We start from the raw sequence: 21,317 nt of genomic DNA, 5'->3' as shown, positions 1-21,317 counted from the left end.
CTGGCCAGCAGAGCCCAACCCTGGGCTGAAGCCCCTGACCTCTGTCCAGTGAGGGGGAAGGGCTACACCTACTGCAGGGGGAAGGACATAACTAGTGGGACATAGTGAGAGGGGCCTCCACTGCCCAGGACTCAACCCCATTGCTGTGATCAGACTTGAGTTTGGAACACTGGCCTCTCAAGGGTACAAGGGAGGAAGAAAGAGAATGAGTAGGAATTGAAGGAAGACAAAAGAGAAATTCTAGAAAATTGGGGGAGGTAGTGAAATAGGAGGGAATGTGGGGCTTCTTTCTCAACTAACTAAAGGTCATCTTAGTGACCATCAGCAGTGTTCAGTGTCGGCTGAACATAGCAAAGTGACAAATGGTACTTGTGTGCTGATCTCCAAGGCTGATGCTTTCATGGATGTGCTTCCCAGGCCACTGCCCCATCCCAACCACAACCACAACACACACACACACACACACACACACACACACACACACACACACACACACCCGCAGCCTTGCGGGTATCACTGGTGGTTTTGTTTTTCAATCTGATTGACATGTAACTATGTCGGAAACGTCTTTTTTGCCTGTCTTTCAGAGAAAGGATGTTCAGGTCCATTTAGACCAAAGGAACGCTCTAGTCCTTCTCCCTTACTGCACTTGCCACCCTCCCCTCCACACGCACACATACACACTTCAATCCATCACCAAGTCCTGCCAGTTCTACTCCTACATAGACCAGTTGCTCAGTTCTGTCACTGCTGGGGAAGGAATGTGGCTTGACTGTGCTCTCTGACCCCTTTTCCTCTGGGTGGACTCCGACCAGGGTCTGCAAGTCCAGAGCTCATTAGTGCTGGGGCCTGAGCTGCCTCCTTAGTGCCGTCGCCAGCTCATAGTCAGGAGGGGCTGCCCCAGCTCTGGGGCTCCTGGTCCGGTCACCACCAACCCCAATGCGAAGCCTCAGGCCCCAGAATGTGGAGCTGCAGCCCCCTTCCCAAAGGGCAAGGCAGCCAGTCCTCCCTAATCCCACCCTCCCACTAACCCCTTAGGGGCCTGAAGCCCCAGGGGGAGGGAACTGTGACGAGGGGAAATGGGCTGGAGCGCCAGGAGGTCAGGAAGGAGGGCACAATAATCATGGCTGCACTTGCTGAGCAATTCCTATGTCCCAGGCCCTGTGCTAAACATGTCACAGGCTTCCTCTCCCATAATCCTCAAATTCAGAAGACAGATGCCGTCATCACCCTCATCATCACGGCAAAGTTAGAATGTGAACGCTGACAGCGAACACCAGAGCCCCCACTGTTGGCACCCCAGCCTTGGTCCTGGGGCAGGTCCCCATGTTCATGTCTTCGCCTGCCCACAGCCTTACTCAGGGTCTGCCCTCTCCCCCAAGGTGCACACCCGAGTCTCCTGTCTGGTCCTCCTCCAGGCAGACCCCCATCTCACAGGCCACCCTTCCCCTGGCAACCGAGGACCCACAGGCGGGCCAGGACGTTCTGGGGCTGCACTACCTGGGGGGACGTGCAGGGGCTCTGTCCCACTTCCCTTATCCTGCCCTGGGCAGGATATGCCTGTTATGACCCCAGAAAGTTCGGGGAAGGCCAGATTACAGCCGCGTTTACTACAGCTTGTTTGAAACAACATTCCTTCTCCAGGATGGGGGCTGGGCTGGGGCTCTGGGGTTGCAAGGACATCAGTGCGCAGGGCTTGAGGGTAAGGAGCCAGGAGGGGCTGCCGGGCCTCTCTGCCAGGCGTGGAAATGGCGACAGCAAAGCCCGGGAGTCTGGAATGACCCGACGGGTGAGTCTGGGAGAGGAGGGGTGGAGCAGAGCTGCATAGGAGCAGCCCCCTCCCCTTCCTGGTCCCTGCAGACTCCTCCCTGGATCAGCCACAGGCAGGGAGATGCCACTGGGCAAGACCAAGGTGGAGACGGGGGGAATTTCCAGCCACTGCCAAGTGCTATCCTGCCACGCGTGAGCCATCAGCCACGTGGCCCAGGAGGGAAGGATTTATTTCAGAGGCCTGCAGCAAAAGCACGAGAATCCAAATTGTCCTGCCAGACCCTGGGGCTGGGTGAGCCTTTAGCGAGGGAGGGTCAGCGGCAGCTGGAAATGAGGGAGGGAGGTCTCGGGAGGCCGCGGAGGCTGGGGGCAGGGTGGGAGGGTGGAGCCACGAGCAGCCCTTTTAACCTCGGCTGCACATTAAAGTCACCAGGCAGCTTTTAATAATAACCGTGCCCAGGGCCCACCGGGGGGGCGGGGCTGGGGGGCGGGGCCAGGGCGCTGGTATTTTTAAAGAGCTCCTCAATGTGCAGTCAGGAGGAGAACCCCCCCACCCCCCCCACCCCCCACCCCCCGCCCAGCACTCAGAGCAGGCATTGGATGGAGTGGGCTTAGTGGCTTAACGCCTTCCACACAGGATGGGGGAGGGACTTGCCCAAGGTCACACAGTGAAGGGATTACAGTGTGGGGTGGGGGGACAGGAGTGGCTGTGCTGGGTGCTGTCCTGAACTAAGAACCAGAGCTTGTCTCTGCAGCCAACCCACCCCCACCCTCACCCCACCAGTTCCACCCTGGACCACACCAAAGCCTTCGGCTGCCCTCTCCCCTCTGGCTCTTAACTGGACCACCCCACCTCCCCACCTCAGAGCCCTGCAGGTGACTGACTCTAGAATTAGGCATTCCAAGTTCTTTTCTGAACCAGCACATAAAAGAATAGGGAATTAATAAGTGCCCACGTCTCAAAGGCCTGACCGTCACCTGCAGTGATATGCAAATGACACCTAAACACCCACAGGGCCGCACTCAGAAGCTGGGAGCAAATGGCACGCAAATGTATGCAGTCATTATGCAAACAAGGGCAGCCCCTGATTAATGGCCTTGATCCCTCATCCAGACAGCAGCTGTCTCTTTAGGTACAGGCATGGCTGACAGGGAGGGCTGAGCTGTCTCCTGTCAGAAGCATCCCGTGGAAGGGTCAAGAGGAGGGATTGTTCTGACACCCAGCTTGCTGAGGGTCTTCTCTGAGAAATCTGGGAGGGGGTGTTGGTCAGGCAGGAAGGTGTTCTTCTCTGCCAGGGCAAAGTCCTTGGTTCAATGTCAGGCACTCTCTCTGGGAGAGAGTGGGGTGGTGACAGGGATGGTGGAGGTGGCAGAGGTGATGGGAGAGATGGTGGTGGAAGGGATAGGGCTGGAAATAGCTGAGAAGACGACAGAGGTGGAGGGGAGGGTGGAGTTCCTGGTAATGGTGGGGATGACAGAGGTGAAGATGGGCCTGGAGGAGATGGTGGCCATGGCACTGGTGACAGTAAATATGATGGAGGTAATGGTAGTGGTTTCGGCGGTGACAGTAACGGTGGAGGCGATACAGGATGTGATGCTGTGGATGAAATGGAGATGCTAGAGGTAATGATGATGGTCGTGGTGGAAAGGATGGCAACAAGGAGGTGAGGGTGGTGCAAGCCACAAGGAGGAAGAGAATAGTGATAATGGCAATGCTGGCAATGGCAGGTGGTGGTGGTGATAGTGAAGATGTTGGTGGAGGTGCAGGTAACAGAGGCTGTGGGAGAGGGGTGGATGTGGTGAAAGTCACTGCAATGAGCAGCATGAGATGAGGGTGATGGAGAAGTGACACAGAAGGTGATGAGGGGGACTTGGAGAAGATGGGTTCTCAAAACTCTTAAGTTCAGTAGAGGAGGATGTTAGAGAACCTATCAGACCAAAGGCAGGAGGAAGGAGGGAAGGAATCTGAAGAAGAGACACAAGATCTGTTGTGATCAGGAGAGAAGGGGCGAGGCCCCCAAGCATAGACGTAGAGAGAGCTCAGAGACAACTCCTGACTTCTCTCTGCTTGGCAGACTCAGCTACACCACGCAGTCCCACTCAGTGAGGGTGGCAGGCCTGAGGTCTGCAAGTGACCAGTGGGGTGACCTGTGGTTGGAGAAAGCACAGCCCCCCACAGCTGAGCCTCAGTTTCCCCCTCTGTGAAATGGGAGGAAGTATGAAAACCAAGTGAATGGGTGAGTTTGTTCTCTCCTTCCACAGGGACACTGTGGTGACCACAGAGGCACGTGGAGCGGAATGAAGCTGCCTTGTTGAGGGGTGGGGAAGGAGCAGGGGTGGGGCAGGACAGCACATGTAGCTGGGGCTTGGGAGATTGACAAGTTCTTCTTAGGAGAACTCAGAAACGGCCTGGTGTCACTCCTACCCCAGGGCCCAGGTCCTCTCTGCTTCTCCATCACCCTTACCTCATCTTGGTCACTGCAATGACGGTCACCAGAGCTGTCTGCTCTATTTCCTTCCTGGGAGTCCACACCCTAAGCAGGATGCAGAGTGAACTGGTTTAGTCCATGAGCTCTGGAGTTAGACTCCAGGTAACAGTTGTGTGGCCCTGGACACTATACATAACCTCTTTGAGCCTCTGTTTTCTCATCTATAAATTAGGAATAAAAAGACCTACCTTACAGATTGAAACATGAATGACTATAAATGTGTTTAGCCCAGCAAACGTCAACTCAGAGAACTGGTAGCTGTTGGGCAGACACTGCAGGAGTCAGGTGCACTGTGATCATTTATTCTTTAACCCAAGAAGCAGTAGCCACAAGAGAGAAGGCCTCTCCAGGACCTGTGTCTTCCTACAGCCCCAAGGTACAGCCTCTAGAATGAGCCACCTCCTCCTTCCGGTGGAACCTGCACCTGCACGTTAGTCCTGAAGAGGGCGCACATCCTCCACAAGCCAGGACTCCCCTGGAAGGCCAGGCTGCCCCAGGGAAGAGGCACCCTACCTGACCAGAGTCACTCTGCAGTCCCTGTGCTCTGGCTGGGGTGGAGGGGTGGCAGGGGAGGAAGCCTAGCCCCCCTGGGCCAGAGCTGTTTTGGGGGGCTGGAAGGGGGCGGCGGAAGGAATCTGTGGTTCATGGTTCTCAGAAGTCCTAAGCCTTCCCCTCCGGCTGCAGATTTGCCAGGAAGTGGTAATTAGCTTGGGACAGGAGAGCCATCGGGGTCCCCCTGGAAGCATCTCTTGACAGCTCCAGAGCCCCGCGGGTGGATGCAGTAAGCACCATGTCCTCCTCCACGCCCCCTCTCTTGGCTGGGAATCCCCCCACACACCGTGGCTCAGCGTGATTCGCTGTGAGTGGCGACAATCATCCCAATGGCCCAGATGACGGCCTGCGTGTATGCAGGGTGGCCTGAGGAGAGCGGGATCTGGATGAGTCACCTCCTGGAATAGTGATGAGGGCTGCCTGGAGAGGATCTGTCTGGCAGCCTCCTCCCCAGGCCCACAGGTCTTCATCTGCGCACACCACGTGCTCAAACACCTGGGACTCTGCCATTCCCACCAGCAGAAGCTCTGTTCTGAGATGCACCCGGCACAGGGAGCAGCTGCACCAGCCATGCTCCCCGGCCGCAAGGCAGCTTCGGGGCCAGCACTCGGCACCTGCCGCGGTCAGGGCTCCATGTGTCAGAGACCCCCTCTGTTTTCTCTAGCCCACATCCAGACATCACCTGTTTCACAGTGTGACCGACCATTCGAGGACCTCGCCTATGTTTTCTACCCCCAAGACCAGCAGTGTCCAATAGAAATATAATGTGACCCACAAATGTATTTTTTAATATTTTAATAGCCACGTTAAAAAAGTAAAAAAGAGGGCTTCCCTGGTGGCGCCGTGGTTGAGAGTCCGCCTGCCGATGCAGGGGACACGGGTTCGTGCCCCGGTCCGGGAAGATCCCACATGCCGCGGAGCGGCTGGGCCCGTGAGCCATGGCCGCTGAGCCTGCGCGTCCGGAGCCTGTGCTCCGCAACGGGAGAGGCCACAACAGTGAGAGGCCCGCGTACCGCAAAAAAAAAAAAAAAAAAAAGTAAAAAAGAAACAGGTGAAAAGATTTACCTAACCCAGTACAACCATAAGATTATTATGTGCTATATAATACACTTGCAGCACATCTTAATTGGAATGAGCCACATTTCAAGCGCTCAGTAGCCACACGTGGCCACTGAGTGGCTCCTGTGAGGGGCAGCGTGTGTTCGACGGTCATTGCACGTGTCACCTTCTGATGCCTGGTCTTGGTAAGTGCCGACTGCCTGGCTTACAGGCTGGTGGTCTCCTGGGGATCCTGCAGCAGCAGGGGCCGGGGCCCCATGAAGTGCAGGTTCTCCACCTTTGATCCTCTCAGTTAGGAGGCCCCTGGGAGCCTCTGGGGGACCTGGAACCCACTCACAGCTGGGTTGGGCCGCCAAGTCCTGCCCGGGGAGCCCCCATTGCACAGGAAGCTGCTGTCCGGTACAGGCCCCTCAGAGCACCTGCTTCAAACCCAGTCCTCAGGGCCCTCGAGGCACCAAGCTGCACCCCCAGAGCTGCTTGCCTTGCCCACAGCCTCACCTGGGGTCAATAGCCCTCTGCCCTGCCTGAGGGGGGCTTTGTGCAGCCCGTAGGGGAAGTCATTATTTAAAGAGTGAAAAGGAGAGGGTGAGGATAGTGGTCCAGGAGGCAAAGGTCTGAAGGTGGGATCTGGGGACAGGAGATGACAGAAGACCAAAGGGAAATTAGGGAAGAGCAAGGAGCAGCTGTCAGCCTTGGAGGGATGTGTGTGTGTGGTGTGTGTGCATGAGAGAGATCATGTGCGCTGAATGCCAGTCTGGACAGGGTGGAACCATGGAAGTTTCTGAGCCAGGGAAGGAAGGAATGCAGTGAAGTCTGGGTTTGAGGCACGTTAATCTAGAGCCCATACAGAACGGACTGGGAAGGGAGAGATGAGTAAGGAAGTAACCACTCTGGGACAATTAAAAACGTGGACTGTGACCGTCTGTGGTTGTCTCCAGCCTGGGATGGGGGCCTCCATGCAGAGGTCCGCAGAGAGAAGTGGGCCAAAAGCTTTAAGACTCCCTCTGCGTGTGTCTGGGAGGTTGGGCAGCTCCCACAGAGGGATCCCAGTGGCTTCTGGCACTGCAACTGTGAGTTAGGTGGGGTTTGCTTCACTCCCCTTCTCTACTCTGGATTCCAGGGTGTGAGGGCTGAGCTGCAAGCCCTGGGCTCCTGAAAAGCCAACACATTCCCAGCCCACTGCGATCCAATGTGTGGCTTTCTTAAGAATTTTAAAAGGCTATCCCCTCAGGGCAGATGCAGCCCCTTGGCAGATGGTACCTTTGAGCCAAGCAAGAGGTGCCCAGTGTGGGCTGCACTTCAACCACCATCTCCTCCTTGGCCAAGCCCCAGCACATAAACCACATGACCATTCCCAGCGGTCCTGCATAACTCCCAGCATTAAGGGAAACTACAAAGGTGACAAGTCAATCTTGAAACCCACAAGCAGCCAGAGATGAGTCTCCCTCCTGCATCCCCCTCCTCTTCTGGATCAGGGGCCCAGAGCTACCAGGGACTGGATGGTGACGGGGAGGCACGGGGCGGGGGCAAGCTTGCCGGGCCTAGGGAGTCACAGCAGCTGGCTCACGGGCCCAGGCACAAAGCCTGCTACATCTCGTATCCTTGGAAGCCAGGTGAAAGCAACCCTAGGAGGGAGGCACAACAGAGAGTAGAATTCGTTTTCAAAAAAACTGAGGGCAAAAGAGGTTAAGTGACCTGCTCAAGATGACACAGCTAATAAGAAAATGGTGGATAGTGAGAGGCAATGTCACAGGGCAGTGAAGGTACCAGGCAGACCTAGGGTTCATCCTGGCCCTGACCTTGGCCATTCATTTCACCTTTCTATCTGTTCATCCATAAAATAAATAATAGCTACTGCTCCTCCTAGGATTAAAGTCGGCAGCACATGTAAAGTACTTAGTAACAGTTCTAGAAACTGGGACTAAAACCCCCATTTCTTGCTCAGGGAGAGATGTGGACACACTGCGGAGCTCCTCAATAGATGAAAAAGCTCAGGATGTTAGAAAGTTGTCCAAGTACCGGGCCCGCAGGCCTTAGGAAGAAGGCTCAGAGAGGCATGCCTTCCACAGCTGTAGGAGCCCTGCAGGACCAGAGTGAGTATGGCCTGTGGGGCTCCCAGACCCTCCCCATGAGCTGCTCTCAGCCAAGGCCACATCCGCTGCCCAGGGCAGCACCATCCAAGAACTGCTCAGCACGGGTCATGGGCCAGCTCTCTGCCACATGGGGCGGCTCTGCCACATGGAATCATCTGTGACTCCATAGCGGTTTGGCTGCCTGGTCTGCCCACCTCTGCTGCCTTCACTCCCTACAGGTGAGGGGCACTCCCCACTCAAACCCCTACATGCAAACCTTTATCGCTAAGTCTGCTTCCCAGGTGTATTCATTTCCTCTGGCCGCTGTAACAAATCACCGCAAACTTCGTGGCTTAAAACGACATCCATTTATTCTCCTACAGCTCGGGAGGCCAGAGGTCCAAAATCAAGTCTCACTGGGCTGAAGTCAAGGTGTCAGCAGTGTTGGTTCCTCTTGGAGACTCCAGGGGAGAATCTGTTTCCTTGTCTTTTCTAGCTTCTGGAGGCTGCCTGAATTCCTTGGCTGGTGGCCCCTTTCGCACATCACTCCAACCTCTGCGTCCATTGTCATGTTTCCTACTTCCTCCTTTGACCTGCTTACCTCCCTCTCATAAGGACCCTTGGGATTACATCTGGGGTCCACTGGATGATCCAGGGTAATCTCTCCATCTCAAGAGCCCTAACTTAATCACAGCTGCAAAGTCCCTTTTGCCATGTAAGGTAACATTCACAGGTTCTGGGGATTAGGACGTAGATATCTTTCTTTGGCGCGGAGTGGCGGGTGATGCTCTTCGGCCTACGACACCAAGGAACCGAACCTAAGAAAGCAGCCTTCCTCCCTTAAGCTGGAGGCCCACTGTGACACTCTTCCTCTCCTTCCAAGCATCCTCTGTGACACTCCCCAGCAAGGGCAGTCTGACCCACCAAAGGATGCTGGCAGGGGTCTGGCTATGAAAGGATTGCTTCTGGTGGCAGTGGATCCCTAGTCTCGAGGGTGTGTGATATCCAGTTACCAGGAAGGTGAAAGCAGGCTAGGAAGGCTTTGAAGTCCAGGAATGCCTGCCCCCTCTTTCCTCTACCTCTAAACATCCCTCATCGTTCCAGGCTTGGCTGCCTCAGCCCCGGCACAGCAGAGCCCTGTCTGCCTCCAATCAATCAAATAAATGCTTGCAGAACTGGTCACGGCGAGCCAATCCGTGATGCCCAAGGAGAAATATGGAAGCGCAAGGTGTCGGCTAGGGCTCGGGCTGTTCAGTCTGAGTTGGTGCAGGCTGGGCGGGCTGCTTCTGCTCCTGTAGACCCACCTGCTTGCTCTCCTGGGCTCTGAGCAACTCCACAGTCTGCATGTAGCTCACCTTATCCCCAGCCCCAGGGGCCTTGCAACAGTTCCCCTGTTGTCCCCATACTTTTTGTAATAATTTATATTCTCTGTATCGTCTCTCATTCTTCCCATAAGTCAGTCCTCTCTGGCTTCTGCCCCTTTATTCCTCTGAAACTGCCCTCCCCAGAGTCACCAACGACCCCCGTGCTGCCCAATGCAAAGGCAGCCGTCAAAAGGCACTGGCCACATGGGCTTCTCTGCCACTTCCCAGCCTGGGACCCAGGTCCTAGGCATCTTGGTTTCTCTTCATAAGGGCATTTTCTGACCCTGGACTGAACTTGGCACCCACGTGAGTCAGATTGGAATGCCAGGGGCATTGACACCAGAAGAGCAGCCCTCCGCCAACAAGGAATGAACTGTGGTGGATGAATAACCCTGCTTCCCACCCTTGATTGGACAGTTCTGAAGCGTGTTCCATATGTCAGAGGGGCCCCACCGGGCCGGGGCTCCAAATGCCCACAGCAGTAGCCTGATCATTAACACATGCTTTCTCTGCTTATCCCCATCCTGTCCCGTTCCCTACTCCCTCACCTGCTTCCTGGAATCACCTGGCAAACAAATGACTTCACCCAAATCCTTGTCAAGAGGCCTGTTTTCATGGAAACCGAACTAAGGCAACAGATCACATTACCCTCCTCACTGCCTTCCAGAAAAGACCGGGCTCCTTCAAAGCCCTCCAGGACCCGGGCTCGTGTCTGCCTGTTCTGCGCCACTCTCACCTTCCCCAGCCTCAAACTTCACACTCTGGTAACACTGAACTGCTCGTGGTCACCAGCACCACCCACAGCAGCTATGTCCCCCGTGACCCCATCCCCACACGTGGTCTGGCTCCTGCCCTCTGCTGGGAATGCCCTTCCGCCCTCTCTTGTACCTCGGCCTTCTGCTCAACGCAGGTATTTCATCTTGGAAGGCTTCCTTAGCGACTATGGAAGTCAGTCCTCCGGCTCCCTGCCCCACCCTAAGGTGAGCGTACTGTGAAGCCAGCTTCAAGGAAGTAGTAGCCAGGATGGAGGGAGGTGTTGGCCCAGAGCCGAGCCCCATCATGCCCAGTGAGACCTTGCCCTGGGGAGGCTGCAGTGGGCTGCTCTGTGGTCAGCCCTGTCAGCAGCCCCCTCCTAGGTCCTGTAGGCAGGAAGGAAGCCCCTTGCACCCCCTTGCCTGGAGGTGTGCTGAAATCAGCTGGCACTGACTCAGAAGAACCAAACTTGTGCATCTCTTCCCAATTCTGCATTCAGTGACATTGTGCTGGTAGCTTGGAATCAGCCATGGTGAGAGAATTAACACCATGGAAATTGGAAATGCTACAAGGCAAGGATTTCGTTTTCTTCAGAGAGCTACCACTGCCTTTGCCCCATCCCCACCCCCTGCCACCTGTGGCTCCCAGGTGTAATGGAATCCTGAGTGTGTTTGTGGGTTCGTAGCACAGGTTCTGACTCTGATTTCCCTCAAGAGGCAGGACAGAGTCAGCTAGATGGAGGGAGGTCAACTGGGCAGCATGGTGCCAAGGAGCCAGGGACCAGCGTACAGCTGGGAAAGCAGAGCAGGGAGCAACTGGGGCTGGAAGACAAGGCCAGGGGTGTGTGTGTGTGTGTGTGTGTGTGTAAGTGTGAGAGAGAGAGAGAGACTCCAAGAGGAACAGAGACAGCAAAGGAGAGACAAGGAGGGGAGAGACATGGAGAGATAAAGCAAACACAGACAAAACAAACAAAAAACACAAAAGAAGGGAAGAAGACAGAGTGGGACTAGGCGAATGGAGACAGAGGCAGAAAGGCAAGGAAGACAAACCAAAATGGAGAAAGCCAGGGGCCGAAATGGAAGAATCTAGGGACAGAGGTGAAAATTGGGAAGTGATGAGCAAAGACAGCAGCACGAGAGGACCCAGAAGGGCAAGCAGGCCCAGGCCTAGCTGACGATGACAACTGCTCCCACCGTGTTGGGCTCCTGGTGCACCGTAGGGGGTGGGGGTGGGGCAGCTTGCTACCGAGGCCCGGAGAACCAGGTTCCCACGCCGCCCACCCCAGCCAGGTATGAATACCTCCTCAGGTGTCAATCAGCTCCTCGATTCAAAGATGCAAACGTTTGGACTTCGTTGGTGGTGCAGTAGTTGAGAGTCCGCCTGCCGATGCATGGGACACGGGTTCGTGCCCCGGTCCGGGAAGATCCCACATGCCGCGGAGCAGCTGGGCCCGTGAGCCACGGCCGCTGAGCCTGCGCGTCTGGAGCCTGTGCTCCGCAACGGGAAAGGCCACAACAGTGAGAGGTCCGCGTGCTGCAAAAAAAAAAGATGCAAATCTTTGATTGCTTCTTCAATTTAGGCATTAAATCCCTCAGTAATTCAATAATACATTGCCCAATTACAGGACACAGGACGGGACGAGCGATTTTTAAATTAGGTAAAAAAAAATATTTAGGCAATCAAATTGCTAAGTGATCTGATTGTTGCTGAAAGAAATTCCCTCAGAAATGCACCCTTGAGTTTTTTATTCTGCCCTGTTAAATTGACCTGTGGATGGGACACGCAGATTTAGGAGTCTGCTTGCCGGCTCTTCCCAGCTGAAACCAGCACATCCTTGAGGTTAGGGTCCCTGGATTCATGCCCTTCCCCTTGCTGGGTGGTGTGCTGAAGTCAGCTGGTGCTGGCTCAAAACAACAAATTTGTGCACCTCTTCCCAGTTCTACATCCTGTGCAGCATGTTGAGAGGCTGACATTGGTCATGGGGCCGGGGGGGGTGCGGGGGCAGTGGTACCATGGAAGTTGGCAGCTGCTACAGGCCAGGGCTTCCTTTTCTCCTCAGAAAGCCACCACTGCCTTCACCCACCTGCTCCACGCCCAGCAATCTATGGCTCCCAAGTGAGCTGAACTGCGAGCCCTCCTGTGGATTTATAGCATTTGCCCCAGGTCCTGGCTGTGAGCCCCCTCGGGGGCAGAGCAGAAGCCCTGTGGAGGTGGTCAAAGCGGGCAGCTTGGTGTCTATGTGGACCTGCTGGGGCCTGTCCCGGGGCAGGCCTGTCCTTGAGCCTCCCCTCAAGGCAGTGCGGTCTAGAGGGAAGAGAACTCAGACAAGGAAATCCAGGCCCAGCAAGGGAAGTCACTGGCCATGTGTCACGTGCAATGTGGCTGGGTGTGGGTGGGGCACAGGCAGGTCTCCTGTGCTCCAGCTTCGGGGCCTCTCTTGCAGCCTCAGCTGCTCAGACTCAGAGTCCCAGAAGGTTCGTGGTGCTACTTCTACATAGAAAAGTATTGTTGTTGTTTATATCAGGAAGGTGTGCCCTGGTGCCTGGTGGCCCTTTGTGCTGCCCACCTTGAAGGATGTGGTGGGTAGGTGAACGGGGGGACCTAAGTGGGGAGAAGGGTGGAGAGAAATGTCAGAAAAGCATCTCAAGTGTTGCACTGGGGTGAGAGACCCTCCCTCTTCTAGGTCTTTCCACCCACGTTGTCAGTAAACTCCAACTTGTTCTCTGAGTGAGTGAAACCTGAGGGGGAGGGGCAGTTTGAAGAGAAGGATGAGGGACCAGCCGCATCGGTTACACAAGGACGGGACAAAGTGGTTGAGGAGGAGGGCAGATGGGGACAGAACCACAGACATGTGAGAAGAAGGCAGGAACTTCTCTCTCTATTCCTCTGGGAAGCAGAGTGCTTGGGAAAACCAAGCCCAAGGCACATCCACAGCAAGTGCCTCAATCTTCCCTTGTGAGAAAGAAGAGGGATGTCTGGGCCCATGAGGAGGGGCAACTGAGGTCACGTAACTCAAAGGGGCCTAACCCCAACCCTCCAGCAGGTGGCTGCAGTGCTTTGGGTCTGAGCTTTGCCAAACGTTGGTCTACAGATCCCCCGCCTCACCCCCAAGCTGGAATGGCTCATAGGCCAATATCATGTATGTGGAGAAGACAATCGGAAAGGCCTGGAAGATTCTCTTCTGCAAGCCCTATTCTCTGTCCCACCAGCCGTGATATAGTAGGGACTCCCCTTCAGAGAGAGACCCCCAACCAGCCATGGTTCCATGCAAAGCTGGCCACAGAGACCCAACCCTGAGGGCGAGAAGCCAGGCCAGTCAGGTGGGCACCTCATTCCCATTCATTCATATTCTCTCTCTCTCTCTCCCTCCTCCCAGCCAATCTGGGTCCTCACTCTCCATCAGCTAACTAGCCCATAGCAAACAGCTAAATATAGTCCCTTATTCCCTGAATCCCAGAAACCGCCACTGTCCATCAACATTCATTTCTCAGTCATTCCAGCCACGAGCCAGCTGCTGCTCCTGGAACCTCACTGGCTGCTCTCAAGCCCATTTTTTTGCGGGGGTAGGGGGGTGTCTGCATGTAACGAAAACACAAGTTTGAGAGGGCAGATTTAGAAGATGTGAAACCGGCATGGACTTTGGAATCAGGGAGACAAGGGTTCGAATCTTACCTTCACCACTTCCTAGCTGTGTGACCTCAGGCAAGTTACTTAACCTCCCTGAGCTGCTCATCCTCATCTGTATAATGGGACTAATACTGCCTGGCTCACATGACTAGGACAGAAACTAGAATTATAATGCCTGCCCAGAAAATGGTGTTATTGAGGTCTGTAAAATCAGTTGCTTTGTTATGGACAGAGTATCTCTCCCTATGCCCTGACCCGGGACTTCCTCTTTGACACTGGGAGGACCAGACACACACACATACACACACACGAAGGCATGTGCACATTTATCGGCTCCGAGTACAGGCGCACAGAGGACGGGCTGACTGAGGCAAGAGGAATGGTCAGGGAATATGCGGTACCCACCACCCTGCCAACCTGCCTCTGCTCTTCCCTCCAGGGCCGGGCCTGGGCCCTGGATGTGTGAAGAAGCTTTGGCGCCCTCTGCTGACGACGGTGCTACCTGCAGCCCACATCTGACCTAGCTAGAGACTGTGTAACAGGCCCTGGGTGCCTGGGGGAACTCCCCTCCCTCTAGTGCAGGAAGAGGGAAAACCAGAAGGGAGAAGAAAGAAAGGCGATTCAGGACAAAAGGAGAAGGGAAGAGTGGAGCCTGGGCCCCTTCTGTCCCCAGAGCCATCAGGATGGAGGATCAAGCTATGCAGCCCCTCCATCAACCACAGCAGTTGCTCATAGCAGAGTCACCTCTTCAGATGCTCATCACGACCTTCTGGAGACCTCATGGTGACACAACAAGTCCCCAGAGAGTTTCTCAGGCTCTGTCTGTGATGCCCGAAAGTCTATAACGGGCCAGGAAGACTTTGCTACTTTCTCTGGAAATGCCAAGGCTCAGACCTTCAGTCTTAGAGGCAGGAGAGCTGAATGGTAAAAACTTGTGGACTTGGGAGCCAGACAGACCTGGGCAGAGGGCCAGTACTGGCCCTCACTAGCCACGTGCCCTTGGGTTCCTAATCTTTCCAACTTAACCTCTGCACCCTCATCCTCTAAATGGATGGAAATAATACAGCTGCTGTGATGATTCAATGAAAACTCATATAGAGCACAGCCCACGGCCTGGCACATAGTAAGTGGACAATAAATGCGAGCTATTATGATTTCTGTGATTGTTCCCCTTGCCGTGGGCTTCCTGAGGGGTGAAGGCCACAGTGTCATCAGAACTTCTGCAGCTTGTGTGGCACCCTGGCAGGTGGAGGGATGGTGGGGTCGTCAGAGCCCCATCCTTACACAAGACCACAGTGTCGAAAGGTCAGATGCCTGCCGGGAACACCAGCTGTGAATGCCTGATGGCACCGATCCTCTTCTTTCTGGGATGGGCCTTCCCTACTCCTCTGCGGAGCTGCCCTCCCCAACCAGGCTGACTGTCCAGGGTGTGAATCTGGCCTGACCCGACCAGTGGAGCCGTCCTCTGGGATTTTTAGACTTGGAACCACTGAGAGTCAGTTCTCTCTTGGGACACAACCTGGAAGCCGTCAGTGGCCATATTTTCTGTCTTCTGGACAAAACCTGTGTATAGTGAGAGGAAAGAACGAGGCTGACCTGCAGCAGGAAGGAAAAACGAGGGCTGGGAGAGGGCTGGTTCCAGATGTCACCCGTGCCCACCTGCATCACCAGCACTCCCCTGACTCAACTACTGAACACTTACTTAGATTCTGTGAGATGCTCCGGGATCCCTCCAGTAAGTCCCCACTTCTACATAAGCTAACATGAGTTGGGCTCCTGTCCCTTGCAAGCAAAAGGACAAGACATGCTCCTTGACCCCCTCGGTCCCCGGCCGATGGGCCTCCCCTCTCTGTCTCCACTCACAGAAGCTCCCATCCCCTTTTATACATTCCTTACCCCCAAAATGTTCCAAAGCTGTTTTTTTCCCCTTTGGCTTTTAAGAAAGAGTTTTTCAAGTGAAACACATTCATTGCAGAGTCTCGATTTGTTGGAGTATAAACATGAAATTGTTTTCTAACAACTAACCCCCCCCATCACCCAGCTGTGTCCTGCTGAAAGCCCCTTTCCCGCTGGGTGGCAGGGCTCTTAATGACATCTTGGTTGCATCGCACAACTCCCCTACCATTTTCATCTATTGGAACAGTCTCGTTTCAGCAATCAACACTCAGTCCTGTTCATCTCCCCCGGCAGAGCTGAGACCCCAGAGTGAGAGGGAATCCGGCTCTAGAGCCATCTTCCTCCTCTCTGTTCTAGGGATCTCTGGGACTGGGGGGCCAGGAGAGGGGTGTGGAAGCAAATCTCACAAGCCTGTCCTCTCCTGGCTGCATTGCCACTGCTTCTCTGGCTACTCCGACCCATCCTCTGTTCAAAAGCTGGCTCTCTAGGAGGGCCCGTGCATTTCTTGAAGCCTTAGAGCAAGGCCCTCCTGGGTGAGGCACCAGCATGTCAGCTTGAGCCCAGCTACCTCCCACAGTGCTCTGTCTCCCCGCCCTGCCATCTGTCTCCTATTTCCCTTTCCCCTCCCCAGGCAGTCCGGAGGTATATCACAGAGTCCACAGATGAAGCAGACACCCACCTGGGGATGACAAGCTTGTCTCGCCTTACAAGAAATTCCCTGTGGCTTCAGGGAGGAAAAGCACCTGGCCATCACCCCCCAAGAGGGGAGAGAGTAGCCTCGGCCACATGCACTGCACTCCCCACGTGGCAAATGACTCTCTCCCACCTGGCTCCTCTTCCAGTCACTGTGGGCCATTATGATGCCGAGGAGAGAAGAGCCAGTCCAACCCCCTTGCGAGCCCCACGGAAGAGAGATGGTGTGAGCTCCCGGCACTCACTGGTGACTCTCTGAATGTAGGGACACAGGGTCCCTGGTGTCTTTTGTTCTCAGTTTGGGGTCTTAGCTTCATCTGGAATAAGATAAGTCCCACACAGCGGCAGGTCATGCTGTTGCAGGGCTCTCCTCCCTCCCAGAGCCCAGCTGAATTGATCAAAAGAATATAAAAGAAGGGAAAGCCCAAATAAATAAATATATAAATACATTATTTTAAATTGAATTTTAAAAAAGAAGGGCAAGGCTGAGTCAGCTTGGAAGCCAGGGGAAGCACATTCCCATGGCAGGAATGCTGAGGATGTGCGGAAAATATGCACGATCCGGATTGAAGGGAGACCCCGAGGGCCGCTTCACAACTGCAGTTTCTGAGAAATTGGAGAAACTGCCTTCATGAGAAATAAGTAGATGAGATCCTGGCAGCATTTGTCAACTGCTTCTGAATTTGGAGGGCAGGTGGTGGGACGTGGGGCTTGCGGAGAATATGTCATTCGGAAGAACTTTCATTGCTGCGGATCAACGGCGTTTGGGAGGAGCTGACTGGGAGGCCTTGGGGTGCATGTGGGCACACACACACACACACACACACACACTACAGCCAACAAGACCCACAGGTCAACTCTGGAGATGAGTGGGGGACATAGGACACGGGCAATTTGTGTTCACAGCCAGTTGGTGACATGAGTTTGCATTTACCAGTCCTTCAGCCTAAAAGATGACCGGACAGCTGGAAAAACATCCAGGTGGATGGTGAGCTAAAGAGAATCCATTTCTTTCCCTCTTGTTTTGGGGAAAATAATAAGATTTGACAAAACATTCATTTTTTAAGGAGGAGTAAAAGCAAACACCCACCCACACGCGCACACATACGCTTGCAAACACACAGAGTCTTTGAAAAGATTCTGTATCATGAAGGGAAAAGAACGAGTCCCTCAAAGGGCAGAGGAAAATAATTCCTTTGAAAAAGATTTATCACAGACACATAAATAACTTTCAGACCACATCTGCTTTGTGTGCGCTTCATTTAAATAAAATGTGAACTCTAAGAAAGGAGAGTGGAAAAACAAGACGGAAAGAATGAAATGAGAAGGCTGCTGGCTGAGAGGTAGGTGCAAATCAGAAGCAAACCATATAGGAGAAAGAAAGAAAGGCTGTAAAGAGACTACAAAGGCAGCAGCAGGATTTAAAATTGCATTACGATGGTAAAGAACAGAACCGAAACTACAGAAGATTGAATCTGTAAACGTGGAGACAGACATAAGTCCTCTGACAAGGCAGAGGAAAAGCCCAAAGGGATAAAAACAAAGGGAGAGACCACAGTAGACATGGAGACCAAAAGAAGAAACCAAACAGATGAAACAAAAGCAAGAATCGCAAAAGAAGAGGATAGTCCTGAGCTGACGGGAAGCCTGAGCCTATACATTCAAACGGTTCCTTTTTAACTAAGTCAAATTAATTTTAAAAAACAAAACAAAACTTAGAAATACCATGCAGGATTTGGTCCATTTTAAGGGTAAAGAAATAATCCTATAAGCACCCATGCAGAGGGGAAAATGGGAGAAACATCTACAACATTCCTGAATAATGTTTAATTGGAAGAGAGTTTCCATTCCATGGAATGTTGGGAAGTACTTATGCTGGAGAAAAAAACTTCTGTCATAAAACAAACTTGGGAGATGCAGAGAGAAGCAAAACAAGACAAGATCCTATACTGAAGCTTTCTCAGAGCTTTTAAAGCATTTGTGAAATTAGTGATATTAGCAAGCACAGTTTTCCAAGCTTATTTAACGATAAAACCCGTTTCCATTGACTCTGTGGAAAGACAGGTGCTCTGTGGAACACACTTTGGGAACCGCGCTTCTACAGAATTTTGAGAGATCACAATGTTGTAACCTAAAATTCCAAAACTCTGCCAGGGGCACTCATGCACGAAGACAACAGAAAAAGACTTTCCTGCACTCCAGAGCTTAGGATACATGCCACGTGTTGTTCTACCTTTCACGGGGGAGAACCCTCAGGGATGCCCTCTTAGCAAGCAGGAAAGAATCAAAATAAGCAAAATCATAGTAAACAAACAAACAAAAAATCAGTAATGGGGAAGCTGTTGTATAAAGATGTGGAAGTGAATATTAAAAACTTGTCAGACATATGATTATGTATGTATCTGTCAGAGGCCAGTCACGAGACAGAAACCACAGCAGAAGCCACATCCTTCCCTGTCTAGTCCCAGGCCCCAGGGGGCTGACCCCACAAACCACATTCATCCCCCAGGCTTCCTGATCCTCCAGCTTCTGGTTGGATTCTGACAACAGGGTGCAGGGCAGGAGCCTGGAAGGCGGAAGGCGAGAAGCATTGCTATATTCTTCTTGCTCCCTCCCCACTTTAGTGCCCTCTCTCTGGCAATAGCAGTGTCCCCAACCTCAGCTCTTGCCTGGACCTATTCCCCAAGGTGCCAGCTCTCTCTGGGTTCCTCCCTCGTCCCCGCAGCCCTGGGGATGGTGGTGTCTCCCCACTAGTGCTAATTTGTGGGTGCCTCACTGTCCCTTGTTTGTTCCCTTCACCTTATCCACACTTCTATAGGGAGTCCCTTCATTAAAGTCTCTCTCTTTAAACCATTTGGGGGGAATGTTTCTTGCCAGGACCCTGACTCACACACTTCGCAACTCTTTTGTAAACCCGGAATAACCCTAATACTAAAACCTGACAAATGGCACAAAGAAAAACAGAATTAATGAATGAGTCATACACTAGTCTCTTTTATATAGATATAAAGTCCTAATAAAAATTTAATCAAAGTCCAAAGCAGTCCAAGAATGTATCAAAAGAGTGTGTCCAATGCTTTCACCATAAGCATCTTTGTCACAGAAATCTTTGCCAAAAGCATTTTTGCTGTATAACTAATGGGCCGTAAGGCGATTTTGCTGAGAAAGATCAAATAACTGGTTGACAGTTTTTGGTTTGACAGTTTGCTTTCCACGGGTTGAAATGTGTTAGCATTTCTTCCACTTAGCAACGTTATTGACAGCTTTATGGAGCTGACAGATGACGATGATTTGCACCAAGAGTTGGTTTCTTATTCTGAAACACACTACACTGGAGGAGAAAGAGGGCTCGAGGGCCTTTGAAGGTGCAGAGTTGAGCCCACTTTTCCCCACACAAGCCTGGAAGGATGATCAACGGACAGGGGACATTATGGCAAGAACTAACGACAGTGTAGAGGCTTTCACGGCTCAATACAGGGCTCAGGTACAAATATGACTTGGAAACAGATACCTCTCCTAGTGAAGGAAGAAATTTTAGCCAGAAGGAAAAAGAGCAATGCCAAATGAGAAGTCAATAAGTGAAAGTATAAAATATTATGAATGAGGGCTTCCCTGGTGGCGCAGTGGTTGAGAGTCCGCCTGCCGATGCAGGGGACATAGGTTTGTGCCCCAGTCCGGGAGGATCCCACGTGCCGCGGAGCGGCTGGGCCCGTGAGCCATGGCCGCTGAGCCTGCACGTCCGGAGCCTGTGCTCCGCAACGGGAGAGATCACAACAGTGAGAGGCCCGCGTACTGCCAAAAAAAAAAAAAAAAAAAAAAAGCTTAGTGGTTTAAAACAACAGCATTTATTATCTCACAGTTTCTGTGGGTCGGGAATCTGGGTACGGCTGAGCTGAGTTCTCTATCTCAGGGTCTGTCACAAAGCTATGAATCAAATAGTTAGCCAAGACTGTGGTCTCATCTGAAGGTTCAAATGGGTGAGCTCACTCACATGGCTGTTGGGCTGAGGGCCTCAGTTCCTTGTTGCACGGGCTTCCCATAAGGCAGCTCACAACATGGCAGCTGGTTTTATTAGAGCAGGCAAGTGAGAGAGCCCGAGAGAGAAAGAGAGCTCCAGCAGGACAGAAGTCACAGTCTTTCACAACCTAATCTCAGAATTAACATCCCATCACCTTTTTTTTTTTTTTTTTTTTTTTTGTGGTACGCGGGCCTCTCACTGTTGTGGCCCCTCCCATTGCGGAGCACAGGCTCCGGACGCGCAGGCTTAGTGGCCATGGCTCACGGGCCCAGCCGCTCCGCGGCATGTGGGATCTTCCCAGACCAGGGCACGAACCCGTGTCCCCTGCGTCGGCAGGCAGACTCTCAACCACTGCACCACCAGGGAAGCCCCCCATCACCTTTTTCCACATTCTATTCACTAGAAGCGAGTCATTAGGTCCAACCCACACATAAAGGGAGGGGATTATACAAGGGAGTGACTACCAGGGATCATTGGGAACCATTTTAGAAGCTGCCTACGACAGATGCCATTGCCATGTTTCATGAAAAGAAGCACCAAACACATATATTCATCTATAAAACTTGACTGAAGAACAATTAAAAAGAACTTAATAATAGAAAGATACACCATGTTACTGAATGGAAACACTCAGTGTTGCGAAGAAGTTGATTACCACTACATTAATCTATAAATTTAATCCAATTCCAATTCCCAGAGGGATATTTTGTTTTATTTTTGTTTAACTTGGCAACAAAAAAAAATCTAGAATTCATCTAAATGACAAGTGCAAAAAGTAATTTTTGGCAGTCCAGTGGTTAAGATACCGTGCTTCCATTGCACGGGGCATGGGTTCAATCCCTGGTCTGGAAACTAAGATCCCACGTGCTGAACGGTGCGGCCAATAAATAAATAAATAAATAAATGGGACTTGTACTCTCAATGACTTAACTCTCAAGGGTTAATAACCCTTGTTCAAAAGTCACAATTACTAATATAGGGCATATCAGTGTAAAAATGATCTGATAAGCCAATGGAACGGAAT

General features: G+C 52.7%; 1 long non-coding RNA gene across 1 annotated transcript in view; it reads right to left on the bottom strand.

The window, feature by feature from the left end:
* LOC116749925 overlaps positions 1-11,503 on the bottom strand; it is a 40,063-nt gene extending 28,560 nt beyond the window's left edge. Inside the window, exon 1 of the long non-coding RNA XR_004348734.1 lies at positions 11,359-11,503. This is a non-coding gene — a long non-coding RNA (uncharacterized LOC116749925). The remainder of the gene's footprint in view (positions 1-11,358) is intronic.
* Between the last annotated feature and the right edge of the window lie 9,814 nt (positions 11,504-21,317).

The sequence above is a fragment of the Phocoena sinus genome, chromosome 2, assembly GCF_008692025.1.
Source record: "Phocoena sinus isolate mPhoSin1 chromosome 2, mPhoSin1.pri, whole genome shotgun sequence".
Lineage (NCBI taxonomy): Eukaryota > Metazoa > Chordata > Mammalia > Artiodactyla > Phocoenidae > Phocoena > Phocoena sinus.
Note: the sequence above shows the minus strand (reverse complement) of the source record. Positions and strands in the feature narration are given on the sequence as shown.